At 31.8% G+C, this 13817-nt stretch overlaps 1 long non-coding RNA gene across 1 annotated transcript; it reads left to right on the top strand.

Annotated features, from left to right (window-relative positions):
- The first annotated feature begins 1475 nt into the window (after positions 1 to 1475).
- LOC144366879 (uncharacterized) lies at positions 1476 to 13541 on the top strand. The gene is made up of 3 exons (XR_013426031.1): positions 1476 to 1609; positions 12436 to 12575; positions 13509 to 13541. It is a non-coding gene; the product is annotated as an uncharacterized LOC144366879 (long non-coding RNA).
- The last annotated feature ends 276 nt before the right edge of the window (positions 13542 to 13817 follow it).

Genomic DNA, 13817 nt, shown 5'->3' with positions numbered 1-13817 from the left:
AGGAAGTGAGAAAATGAAATCTAAAAATAAAATTTAGTAGCAGAAGAGATTTGACAGTATGCTGATTTTATATTTTTTGGAAGGTAGATGCTGAGGAATGAGATAACTAGGTCATATGGTGATTCAATTTTTTTAACTGAGCAATCTTCATATTGCTTTCCAGAGTGATTGTATTTATTTCCAGTTCCACCAACAACATATGAGTGTACTTTTTCCCCAACATCCTCACCAACATTTATTGTTACTTATGTTCTTGATAATTATCATTCTAAGTAGAGTAAGATGAAATCTCAATGTAGTTTTGATTTGTAATTCCTAAATTGCTAAGGATGTTGGACTTTTTTTTCATAAATTTGTTGTTCATTTTGATTTCTTCTTTTGAGAAGTGTCTGTGTAGTTCTTTTGTTGATTTGTTAATTGGATTTATTTATTTTTCCTTTTGTTTTTGGGTGCTGTGTTTTGAGTCCTTTATATATTCTGAATATTAATCTCTTGAGGATCTGGTAGCAAAGATTTTCTTCCATTCTTTAGGCTCTTACTTTACCATCTAAATTAATTTTCTTGTAGTGCAGAGGTAATTTTTAAAATCTGATACCATCATATTTATTAATTTCTTTTATTATTTTTATTTCTTGCATTTTAGAAGTCTTGTTAAGAAAGTTGTTTTGTGTGCCTACATTGGAATGTTAAGCCTACATTTTCTTCTTCTGCAGGTCCAGTGTTCCTCATCTACTTCTTATGCCTCTGATCTATGTTTCCACTTTAGCTGACTTTTGCACAGGGTGAGACAGGTCAATTATCATATTTCTACAAGTGTGAAGCTAGGCCAAAAAATATAGTTATCATATGAAAAGAAAAGATTACAGAATGGTGATTAAGAAGGAGGGAAGTGAGATGAAGAATGGGAAAAAGGGTGAAATGAAATTGACTGAATCATTCTATGTACATATATAAATATACCACAGTGGATTTAATTTTACCTATTGTATATCTCTAAAGCACTAATTAAAATACATATATATTATACGTATATAAGGAAGACCAGTAGTGTAGGGGAAACGGAATGATGTGGGAAGAAGGAAGGAAGTGGGGAAGGAGGAAAGGGAAGTACTGGGAACTTAATTGGAGCAAATTATATCCAATACTTGTTTAATTATGTCAAAAGTAACTCTAATATAATGTATAACCATAATTCATTAATAGAAAATAATTTTAAAATAGTGTTTTAAATTTATGTTTGTATCTATTATGAGCACGTTTGCTGGAGATACTGTGCTACTAAGAGTTAGGGCACTAACACACATTCCACAGAAGAAAATAACATATCAGGGACAGGAGAGAGGAATGATAATCAATCCTGAGATCGTGGGGAACATTTGTTCATGTGTCCTCTGATTCACACAACATAAATTACAGTGTCACACAATTGTCTTTAACCCTAAAATCTAGAGGCCAGAAAAGCATTTGGTTTCAAAGTATTTTAAAACTATATTAGCTAGACTTTAGTTCTAAATAGAAGGAAAGGAAGGGAGTAAAAATAAAGAACAAGACAGAAATAAATTATATTTCTACTCGGCACAAGTTATTGACAATGACGCTCAAAAGTAAGGTATAGTAACAAAACTCAAATCATTTTTTTTTTTTTTAGTTTTGAGATTCAGTTTTTACTTTGTTCTTTACTAATTACTGTGGTCATTAAAGTATATTTTTTAAATAAAAAAGTTAAAGTTATATTTCCAAGTTAACTTGTTTGTACTATATATATATACCTACATTTTTCACTTCCTTGACTTATTAAATTTTGTGATTTATTAAAGTATATTTCATTAAATAATATTTTAAAAATTCTTTATATGCATATATGTCTATGTGTGTGTATATATATATATATATATATATATATATATATATATATATACAAACACCCACATATATACATATTCAATTCAATGCATGCTATGTGTGTGTGTGATTACAATATATATACATTACTGTGGGAGATACGAGATTCTGAAATATTCTGCTATAATTCATATATATGTGGCAATTCTATGTTGATAAGATTTAACAGTATGATTCAGTTCTATGATTTTCTAGCTATTAATCTTGAATTAGTTGTTTAGATTTTATATTCCTGAATTTAGCTCCCTTATGAAATTATACAGAGAAAAATATTTGGAATTGTAAAATACCCAGTTACTAACAATAATAAATGTGACATGAATGTTGGTTACTAACACATCAGTGACTATTTTTAAATGATATATTACTCAAACTTTTTTATCCATTAATATAATAGTCTACAAACAAGTAGCATAGAAGTTTCTTTTTCAAAGTTGAAATGTAAAAATATTTGCCTATTTTATTTATGCTTTCCACATTATTATTTAATCTTACACAAATTGGTAAGTTAACAAAATACCACCTTCAAAAAAACACTCACATCATATATAGATTTATTTTAAATATTAATTTGTCCATTTGAATGTCAAAATTGTATTTTCTACTTATTGGTATTACATGTCAACATCTTGATAGAAACAAGTTCAATTAAGCACAAGCATTTGACATTTTAAAATGTTAACCCATGTGTTTTTGTTGTCTAATATAATGAATATATTACCAAAATACTCAGTCAATTTTGAATAATTTTAAGACAAAGAGCACAGCATGAATGGTGATGTTTTTCTCAAAATTTAAAAGCTCCAAGCAATTAAGCAAAGTCATTTTTATTAGTGCTAAAAGTGAGATAACCCCTTACTTATGAAAATAGAGATATATTTGTATTGAAGAAAAGTATAGTTGCATTTAGAAATTGAAAGACAATATGACTGGTGCCAAAATCATTATTTAAATTTCCCTTTTTTTCAAACGTAACATATGTCTGTGAAGACAAAAAAAAAACTTTTTGTATCATATAAAATCTGTCTGTAGTCTAGGCAACATCTATTTTATTTGTGTCTGAACTATCAAAATAAAAATGGCCAAATATCTTTAGATTATATATTCAGAGAGAGAAAAAACAAACAAACAAAAATCAGCTATGTTGGTATTTCAGAGTGGGTTTTAATCTAACAGTAGAAATCAGAGTTTCTTTGAATCCTAGAAAGCTTTCATTATTTAAGTTCAATCTATGCAAATGCCATATATAGAAAATTAGGAAAATAGAGAACTATTTAATAGATTACACAGAAGATGAAGAGGAATGGACGAAGGATATATCAAATGACTATCCTCCATAATTTTAACATAGTATAGCATATTTTCATGCTTTAGTCTCCTCTTCTGTCTGAGGCTATTAACAGGTACACCACTCAGTGTGAGGCACTGGGAGGTATTGGCTGGGAGTGGCAAGGACACCCCTAGAAGGAAAATGTATAGTGCTTCTTCCCTCTCTTCAGAAATTACTGAATGAAATTTGAGGGAAATCACTTTTTTTATGAAGTTAGTAAAAGTTTAACTTTCTGAGTAATGGTAAAACTATTGCACAAAATTATTAAGCAAATTTATACTTCCACAAAAATTCTATTTAGAGTGAGTTTCTTCCACGTTATTGGGTATAAAACATTATTCTTTTTAAACTTCAATTTGCTTTTACACAAACAATGATGTTGATTATCATCTTACATACTTGTTCTTAAAAATATTTTATTTGAATATGTATATAATATACATTTAAGAATAGCTTATATCAGAATACATATTCTCTTAATATTGTACAAAAGATAATTTTCATTTACCTAACAACTCCTCCTTAAATGGGAACAAATTTGTTCTCCAGGATTTTATTATAAATACCGATTTTTAATTATATTTATAAATAATGTCATGTCTCATGATTTCTCCAAACATTAAATATTTTTATGTTCTTAAAGGGGCAGTTTCCTTGCAGTGCTCAGTACACTGGCATCAAAACATAGTTTAATAAAAACAAGAATCATTCTTTTTCAAGGATTCACAACTAGTTTATGTTTCTCCTCTCACAACCACAGTTTTGCTTAGGTCTACATTCCCAGATTTATTTTCTCTGACATCATGCAATAACATTTTCCAAGGTTCATATACCTTTCCCTCAACTAAGTGAATCCAATACCTAGAGTTTATCTCTTTCAGTATAAGGAGTATAGATATGTACTGAAATATATCCAGAACTGGAGTTCCAATTTAAGAAATGCCTATTGAGCAGTAAAGAATTAAATGTTATCATCTTTCTGTTACCTACAATTGGTTTGTAATAGAAAAGATATGAAAATATTATAAAAGGATTATTTTATTTTAGTCAGGCATACACACGCAGGCCCGCAATTGCCGCAATTGCCAGGGCTGTCTGATTTCACATGTTTCTGTATTTACAAATATTTTGGTGGATAATTTTTTTTTGCATTCAAATTTCATGGCTAAGACCAGTGAATAGGAGAATTGATAAGAAACCATATTTATTTTACTTGGAAGAATCTCTTGACATATTTTCTTTAAGTTTCATAATTTCTCTGAACAAAAGGACAATGACTATTTCACAATTGGTTTAATTTTTACAGTTTTTCAATAACCAGATTTTCTTTTTTTCTTATGTCAGCATTTTTGAATCTGGAAAAAATAACTAAATTGACATTAAATCTTAGATTTAGAATCTAAGGATTAGAGAATTAAAGGTAAACTCTCTCATCAGTACTTTAAATTTATTATTAAAATTAACATTAAAATAAGTAATTCAAACAACTAAATGAAAATAAACATGAGATATGAAATTCTTCAATACTTAAGAAATATCGCATTAAGAATAGTAATAAGTGTGAGAATTAAAAATCCATGTGAGGTAACAAAACTTTGTGTTAAAATTATGCATATTAAATTTCATTCTGTAGATGTGGTTTTGTAAAGTAGGAGGCTAAAATTGATAGGCTCTTTTAACAAAAATATTAATATACTTGGGCAGTGAAATTATAGTTTGATTTGTTATTTGTAGCATAAGAATGAAGTTATACAGTATTTCTCTATGTACAGACAGAAGAATTATATGTGAAAGTATGGCAGTTCAATTATTCACAGACTGAGATGAACTTGTCTGTGGGACATAAAAGTGAATATGTTCAACAAATATTGATAAAATTTGTCAAAAGTGATCAAAACTCCAAAATTTAAATATTGAGAAACAGAAGAACCACAGCAGAAAACCTAAAATGTAAAAAATCGAAAGTTGGTTTGTTTTGGTACAGACACCATGTTTTAGTGACTATAACTCTGTAGTATAATTTGAGATCAAATACTGTGATGCCTCTTGAATCACTTTGTTTCTTGCTTTTCCTATTCCACAGCAGTTATCCTTTCAATCAATTTTAGAAATTGGAAACTTATTTTCTACTTCTCTGAATAACACCATTGATATTTTGATGGGTATTTTATTGAGTCTGTATATTATTTTTGCTAGTATAACCATTTTGATAATATTAATTTTGTCTAATTAAGAACATGGGAGGTCTTTCCATCTTTTAAGGTCTTCAATTTCTTTCTTCAGGTTTCTATTGTTTTAATTATAGAGAGGTCTTTCACTTTTATGGTTAAAATGCTTTTTTTTTGCTTGTTTGTTTGTTATTTTTTCCATAAGTCTTTATTTCTTTTATTTTTCTTTTTATAACCAGAGTATTGAATCTGCTTAACTACTGAGCAACATCTCCAGTGCTTTTTACGTTTTACTTTGGGACACTGTCTCACTAAGTTGCTGAGGCTAGCTTTGAACTTGTGATCTACCTATCTAAGCCTCCCAAGCCAATAAGATTAAAAGCATGCTTCACTATGCCTGGATAAGTATTTCTTTTTTTTCTTTTTTTAGGTTATTGTGACTGGGTAGTTTTTCTGATTCTTTTTCAAATATGGATTATTGAAATATAAGAAAGTTATTGATTTATTTACATTGATCTTGTAAACTACCACTTTATTTGTTTATTAGATCTAAAAGTGCTCTGGTGCAGTTTCTTGTATCTTCTAAATATAGTATCATGACATAAACAGAGATTAGAGGTGATGAGAGTAAATATTCTTTATTTTATCCTGTTTTAAGAGAAAATGTTCTCAGTTTTTCTTTGTTCAGTATGATGTTCACCCAGGAATTAACACCAAAATAGACATAAAGATCAATGGACTAGAGCGAAGACCCAGAGATCCACATAGATACACTCATCTAATACTCAACCAAGGTGCCAAAAACATAGGCGGGAGAAAAGATAGCCTTTCAACAAATGCTGCTGAAAAAAAAAAAGGATATCCATTTATAGAAGAATGAAACGTGATCCCTATTTCTCACCCTGCACAAAAGTGAATTCAAACTAGATCAAAGACCTAGCGATTAAACCAGAAATCTCTCAACTGCTAGTAGAAAATGTAGGCTTAACAATCCAACATATTGGCACAGACATCAACTTCCTTAAGAAGACAACTATAGCTTAAGAAACAAAACTAAAGTCAATAAATGAGATGGCATCAGATTAAAAAGCTTCTGCACAACAAGGAAATAAGTGTTTGATGAAAGAGCCTACAGAATGGGAGATATTTCCCACTTACTCCTCAGAGAGGGATTGATATTCAGAATACATAAAGAATTAAAAAATGTAACATCAAAAACAAATATCCAAATAAATACACAAAGTATTTGAACACACAGTTCTCAAAATTATAAAAATAAACAAATGAACAAAATATATACGAAAAAAATTCAACATCCTTAGTAGTCAGGGTAATGCAAACTAAAATTCCATTAAGATTCCATCTCACTCCACTCAAAATGGCAATTATCAAGAACATAAATAATATAAACATTGGTAAGGATGTGGAGGAAAAGATACACCTTATACACTTTGGAGACTGATAATTAGTACACACTGGAATGCAATATAAAGATTCCACAAAAGCCCACTGCTTTGCAGTGGGTTGTATATTTAAAGATCTAAAATCAGCATACTATAGGAATGTAGTTATATCAATAATTATAGCAACAAAATTAACAATAGGCAAACTGTGGAACCACCATAGGTGGCTAAAGAATGTATAAAGAATATATAAAGAAAATGTGGGATATATATATAGTGTATTTATACTCAAGCACAAAGAGGAATAAAGTTATGGCATTTGCTCGTAAATGGATGGAATTGGAGGGCATCATTCTAAGTGAAGTAAGCTAGACTCAGAAAACCAAAGGTCAAATAATTTCTCTTATATGCAGAAGCCAAACAGAAATAAGGAGAAATAAAGAATAGAAAATAAAAAGGCAGAGGGATTCCATCAAACAGAAGAGACATCACTGGAGTAGTGTAAAGAGATTTATTGGGAGGGAAGAGAGACAGGAAAAGAGTGGAATAATTTTGACCAAACTATGCCTGTACATACATGAATATACCGCTGTGAATTTTCCATTTGTATGCATCCATAATGCACTAATTAAAAAATAAAAAAAACAATAAATCAATAGAAGAAAGATCAGTAGTAGAAAGAAAACAAGTAAAAGGGAGGATGGGAGGGAAAGGGAAACTACTGGGATGAACTAGAAAAAAATATAATCCATACTTATATAATTATGTGAAAATGAACCACAATATTATTCATAACTACAATGAACTTAAAAAAACCCCACTATAACCCCTAAACATTTGGGTTTATAAGATGAATCAAAGCCAAATGACAAAATGTTGGAAATTTCAAAGTGAAAGTGATTTTTACTTCTATTTGCAGCAGGCTGTGTATATTGCAGTCAGTTATCTCATAAACACAAGTTATGGAATTGAGAATTGTACATCAAAAACACTCTTATTGTCTTTATTCTTTGGCATCTGATTAGATCACAGTTATTTTGCAATATGTAAAGAGATGATACATAGATTGGTTATTATAATTAAAATATTAAATGTATTATTGAATAAAAATTAAAAACAATTTATACTTTTAAACTGAAAACACCAGACCAAAGAGCATCAGTTCCATAATATAATTATGTACGGATATGTGGTGTAAAGCACTATTAACACAATGTGTTGTATACAATGTTTTTTAAAAAAATCATAGTATTTATTTTGTAAGTTACAATCAACTTTAATTTGTTGCTCAAATATTAGTTACTACTTTCTTTAAATACTTTTTTTATGTTCAAAAAGGGGAAGAAATTAATACTGGAATAAAGCCACCAACCTTTTCCCACAAACACACCTTGGGAAGGAGGATCATCTTAACTACAAATAGTCTTCCATTTTTACATCATTGCTATGAAACTTTCAAGCTGGTTATTCTCCAGGCTGCTTTATTTTGATAGCTGTGATAGCAGACAATTTTATACTAATATTTCCCAAACAATTAATTCTTCTATTGTGTTCACAGATTCCCCAAGGTTCCTATAGCACCAAACCAACTTCTGTAATGACACTCTGAAGGTGGTTCTTCAGGGTTCTGGCTGCCATCCATGCATCCAGCACAGGTCAACCACCATTCACCTTACACTCTCACAAGTCACATTTTTTGATACCATAAATGTGTTTTTCAATAGCCCATTCATGAGTGGAGGCAGAAACAACAGCCACTGCTATGCTTAGGAAGAGCATCTATATGATGCTGAGTCCTTATAACTATAACAATCTCATTCTTCCATGGCTATAGCTAAGAGCTCCAGATTCCAGGAGTTCATGTTTGTGAAATCTGGGCAAACAGCTTCATTTTCCAGAAGCTCCTTTTTGGGCTTCAATGCTCAGGTGGACCTGGTGGAAGCAAATTTGCATTCTAGGTTCCTGCATACATACATGGACTTCCACAGATGAGTCTGAAGTGCCATCACTAAAGGAATTCTGGAAAAGCCTTGAAAACCTCACTTCTTTTTACTCAAAATTTTTTTGTAGGCTAACCCACAAGGGCCTTATTTGCATTGTATTTTCCTGACAGAATAACAGAGCTTGCAAAATTGACAGACTATGGACCAAATCCTCACTGTCTTGAAAGAAATAATAAATGTGAACATTAATTAAAAGGTATCTATTCTCTGGTTAACCACAAGTCACATATCTCTCTATTATGTTATACCCAGTCCATTCATGCATTATTTTAACTCTTTGATCTCTGTAGATATCTTAGTGTGAAAGAATAGAATAAACCTGAAACACACCCTCTATACAACAAAGGCTATTGCCACTACTTTGAGAGTCTCAAAATAAAATCCTGCTTTATGATCTCTGGCACTGCTTTTGCAATATCACTACAACCGAGAAACTTTTTAAAGCACCAGAATAGTTGAGCCAACACAGGTGCCAAATCAATATGTGTATTGTTATGTTACAGATGTGAAGTGCTGCACAAAAGCTCATATGTGAGACAATGAATGAAGGTTCAGAGAAAAAAAAATGACTGTTTTCTAACAGCCTTACACATAATGGGACTAACTGAGTGGTAACTGAAGGCTGATAGGGTGTGGCTGGAGGAGAGGGGTTGGGGAGCATGTCTTTGAGGTATATCTGGTACACAGAGACTGATACCCCCCTCTCCCTCACTCTCCCCCTTTCACTCTTTCTCTCTGCTTTCTGATCATCATGTGAACAGTTTACCTTTGTCATACACTTCTGCCATTATGTTCTACCTCACCTCAAGCCCTGAGGAATGAAACTAAGTCCTCTGAAACTGTGAGCCCTCAAATAAATTTTTCCTCCTCTACAGTTCTTTTGGTCAGGTCTTTCAGTCACAGCAGTGAAAAAGCTGATTGAAACACTTATTAAATGAATATATATAAATAGCCAAAGGCTTTTGTCCATTATACATTAATATGTTGTCAAGGCCTTAAACTTTGAAACCAGAGTCTCAGCAATTTAGAGGAAGTGGTTCACATTATTGTGTTCAATCAATATTATTTTCATATAGACATAAATTAGTATATCTACATTTATTTTGAATACATTGATGTCCAAGTCTACTTGGGAAGTAGTAAAATTAAAATCCTCACTAGGAGATCCAAGATGCCAGGCCAGAGGGAGGCAGCATTCCATATTGCTACGTGACCTGGGACTCAAGTAGTGAAAATACTGCTTCTTTATGAGTGATATGTCTGCTCCCATACAGGAATCACAGCCACCATGCCTGTGCAGGACTCCAGGCCTCAGTGCCAGAGTAGGTCTCTCAACTACTACTCCATGCAGGACTACCAATTGCCCAAGAAGGCCCATCAGCATCAGCACCTGTGCAGAACTTTTGGCCACCCACCCGAGCATAAATCCCTTACACTGCTCCCACACAGGACAACCAACAGTTTCCCATATGCAGGAACCCTGACCTCCATTCCCTCGTGGACCCCTGTCTACCAATGCAGGGTTCAAATTTGCCTCCTTCTTGGGACTCTGCAGCAAAGGAGATAGTTTCCTGCTTGCCATAGCCTGCCTGCATCTTGGAACTTCACACAAACTTCGAAGTCAGTTGACAAGCCATACAATATGAGCCACGGATTTCGTCTCTGAATTCATCACCCAAGGCTATCAGCCAGCTTCCCCCATTCAACCCAACACCCCATTGCTGAAAGAAATGCCTCCATTTTGGGTTATCTTCATCACCATCTATAGTGAAGGCAACTCCAAGTTTGGATCTCTGGCTGGCCAGGAGACCTCCAACCAGGACCAACCCTCCAACCTTGGATACCTTCACCATCTTGAGGGCAGAGATACCAGCTAACAACAGATGACCCTATGGAAAAGGGACAATTCAGCATTATATAGAAATTGAGGAGACTCTTGAAAGCTTTATATATATATATATATATGCAGTTTCTATATACAAAAGGAACAATTTGGCATTATGTAGAATTTGAGGAGACTCTTGAAAGCTTCATATACATATACACACATATGTAGTATATGTGTGTATATATATTTATATATATATGCATACATATGTGTGTATGTTCGTGTGTGTGTGTGTGTGTGTGTGTGTATATATATATATATATATATATATATATATATATATATATTCTTAAACTTTGAAGTTTCATGTCCAAAATTTCATTATGTGTACGTGCATGTATATATATTACATATACAGAAATTATATGTATGTATATATAATATATCATGTTCATGACATATAATGAACATATATGAATATATATATATATATATATAAATTTGGAGATTCCTATCATATTCTTTTTTTTAATATTTATTTATTGCGGGTTGTTGTTGGATACAATATCTTTAATTAATTTATTTATTTTCACGTGGTGCTGAGGATCAAACCCAAGGTCTTGCATGTGCTGGGCAAACACTCTCCTGTTAAGCCACAACCCCAGCTCTCCTATCATTTTCTTAGTTGCAAAATTAATATATAATTTCATTTTAATTTTAGTCAAATGTCTTTTAAATATCCCTGAGTTAACTTACAAAGTATTTAAATTTACTTTGTGAATATCAATATCATTGACTAAACATAAGAAACAAAGTTGTACCCACTGTGCATATGCTTGAACACAACTTGTAAGATTTATTTTCTTAGATACAATTTATATTCTCAATGTGAAATGGATTTATTATTCTACTCTAACATTTAGATTCCTGAAGTTTGAGTTCTAAAACTAATAGAGGTGGATTCTTTGTAGGACACTAAGATATTTTAATAATTCATTCCTTCAAATTACATTATACGAGACTGAATTATCTAAAAGCACTTCAATATCATACTATGTACTATCTATTCTGATCCCAAAACCATGGAGAAAATATTGAGCATGGTGCTAGAAAATCTGCTATAGAAGAGATTACAAACAAGATTCTGAAATGTAGTGTACCAGTTTTTCACAGATCCAATTATCATTTAATAAGTAGACACATGAGTCATTATGACATTTATGAGAGAACAAACAGTTTTGTCATATATAAGTATCTCAACAATATAAGGGAATCTAATTCACTCTTTTCTTAAAAGTACTATATTCTACATTGCATTTTTATAAACAAAATATTTTATCTTTTTGAACATGCAAATAATTTTAGTTTTCTTTCCTGTGTCTAATTCTCCTGAGTTGGTGTTTAATTGATGAGATATATGGATCATCATTGAGAGTTAGGTTTATCCCACTGATCTTCCATTTTATGTATTTTCCATACATATGAGACAGAACAAAAGCTTACTTACCTAGACTTCATACATTAGCAAAAGAAATCATTTTATAAGGTAAATTTCAAATTACATTTGAAATAATCTCAAAATTTTAACTAAAAACTTAAATTTAGAGCAATGAGATCTATATAACCAGTTTCTAATGACTACGCAGAACATTATTGTTTTAATAAAGAGCAAAATGTTCTTCATCTATAACCCCTAAATAAATCTACAGCATAATATAATAGAAATACTGATACTGTTTTTATTGAAGAAGGAATCTGTAGCAATAACACGTAACTACACAGTTGGATAACTTTTTTCCAGGTTAAATAAATGAGGAGTGGGAAAAATAATTACCCACAGAAACTGAGGTTGACTATAAGACTAAAGACCAACATCTCACTTCTCAGGCTCTTAGTTAATGACTTGTGTAACTTGGCAATGGTTGGATAATACTAACATGGGTGAGTTTTTGTTGTTTTTTTTATTTGTTTGTTTGTTTGTTTGTTTTGTTCATGCACTACCTTGACTGCCTTATGAGAATTTAATAAAACAGAAAAAAATAATCTTCAAGGATTTTTTGAAATAGTTCTATTTACTATAAAAATCACCCTCTTAAAAGAGTTTCTATACAATTTCTACCCAGGAAATCTTTCAAGTCTAAAAATTAAACCATTTGGTTTCTTGGAATAAGAATACTAAATAAGCTAGTCTTTTGAGATTTCATCTAAAATATGGTTAGGATGGGGTTTGGGAATTTTTAAAGATCTATAGTGTTCTTTGTAGCCTCAGGAACATTTGAAGTTTTCAGTGCTGATGGAATCTTTGCTACATTAATGTATTGAGGGGCTAAGATTAGCATAGCATGTTTTTAAAATAAAGAGTGTTATGCTAAACATAATAAGTATGAAATCCAGACTATGTTCCATCATATCAAGATTGCTTATTTATTCATCTGTATTTGACAAATTCTAGTTATTAAGAGTACTTTGAAATTTATTAAATGCAGTTCCACCAGAAAATGTGAGGTATGAAGGCACAAGGGACCACAAATCTGTGGCTTCACAGAGGTGAAGTGAACCACCTATGGCCTCATGTCCCAATATAGAGTCCCCAAGTCTCCCACTGTGCTGATAGGTTTTCCCCTATCCTGTACACTTCTGCTAAACAAGCGTGGCACTCAATAAATGGTCAAACTCATGAGTTTGGTCTTAAATTGAATCCAAGATCACTACTGCTGTTCCAGCAAAGTTGGTAATGTAAATAATCCCTGTATCCCTCCTTTTCCCTTTGATTTCTTCTATAGTGATACCATGTCATACATTGATAGAACTTCTTAAAGTATCTTGTTTTGTCTCTGCTTGGTTTAATGATCTCCATATGTTTTCTATTTCCAGAAAATAAAATCAAAGTTTTACCATGGTCAAAAAGAGTCTGCTCACTTCTCTGCCCTCTTCTCCTACTGTTCTCCATCTTATTCAGTCCAGAGAAGTTATGTTGACCTGGGTAATGTTCCTAGGCACAGCTCACTTAAGTACAGGACCATTATGCTTGTTTATCTTTTCACATGGAATTTCCTTGATCCAGAAATGTAGTTTTCTTCTACGTATCTTCCTCTAAGTCCTGGATAAAAACCATCGCTCAGTGAAGACTCCCTATGCTTCCCCTCTAAAAATTGGACTGCTACCCAAGTACTTTCTTTCCTT

Source organism: Ictidomys tridecemlineatus, chromosome 1 (assembly GCF_052094955.1).
Source record: "Ictidomys tridecemlineatus isolate mIctTri1 chromosome 1, mIctTri1.hap1, whole genome shotgun sequence".
Lineage (NCBI taxonomy): Eukaryota > Metazoa > Chordata > Mammalia > Rodentia > Sciuridae > Ictidomys > Ictidomys tridecemlineatus.
The sequence above is the reverse complement of the archived record's forward strand: the minus strand, read 5'-3'. Positions and strand labels throughout refer to the sequence as shown.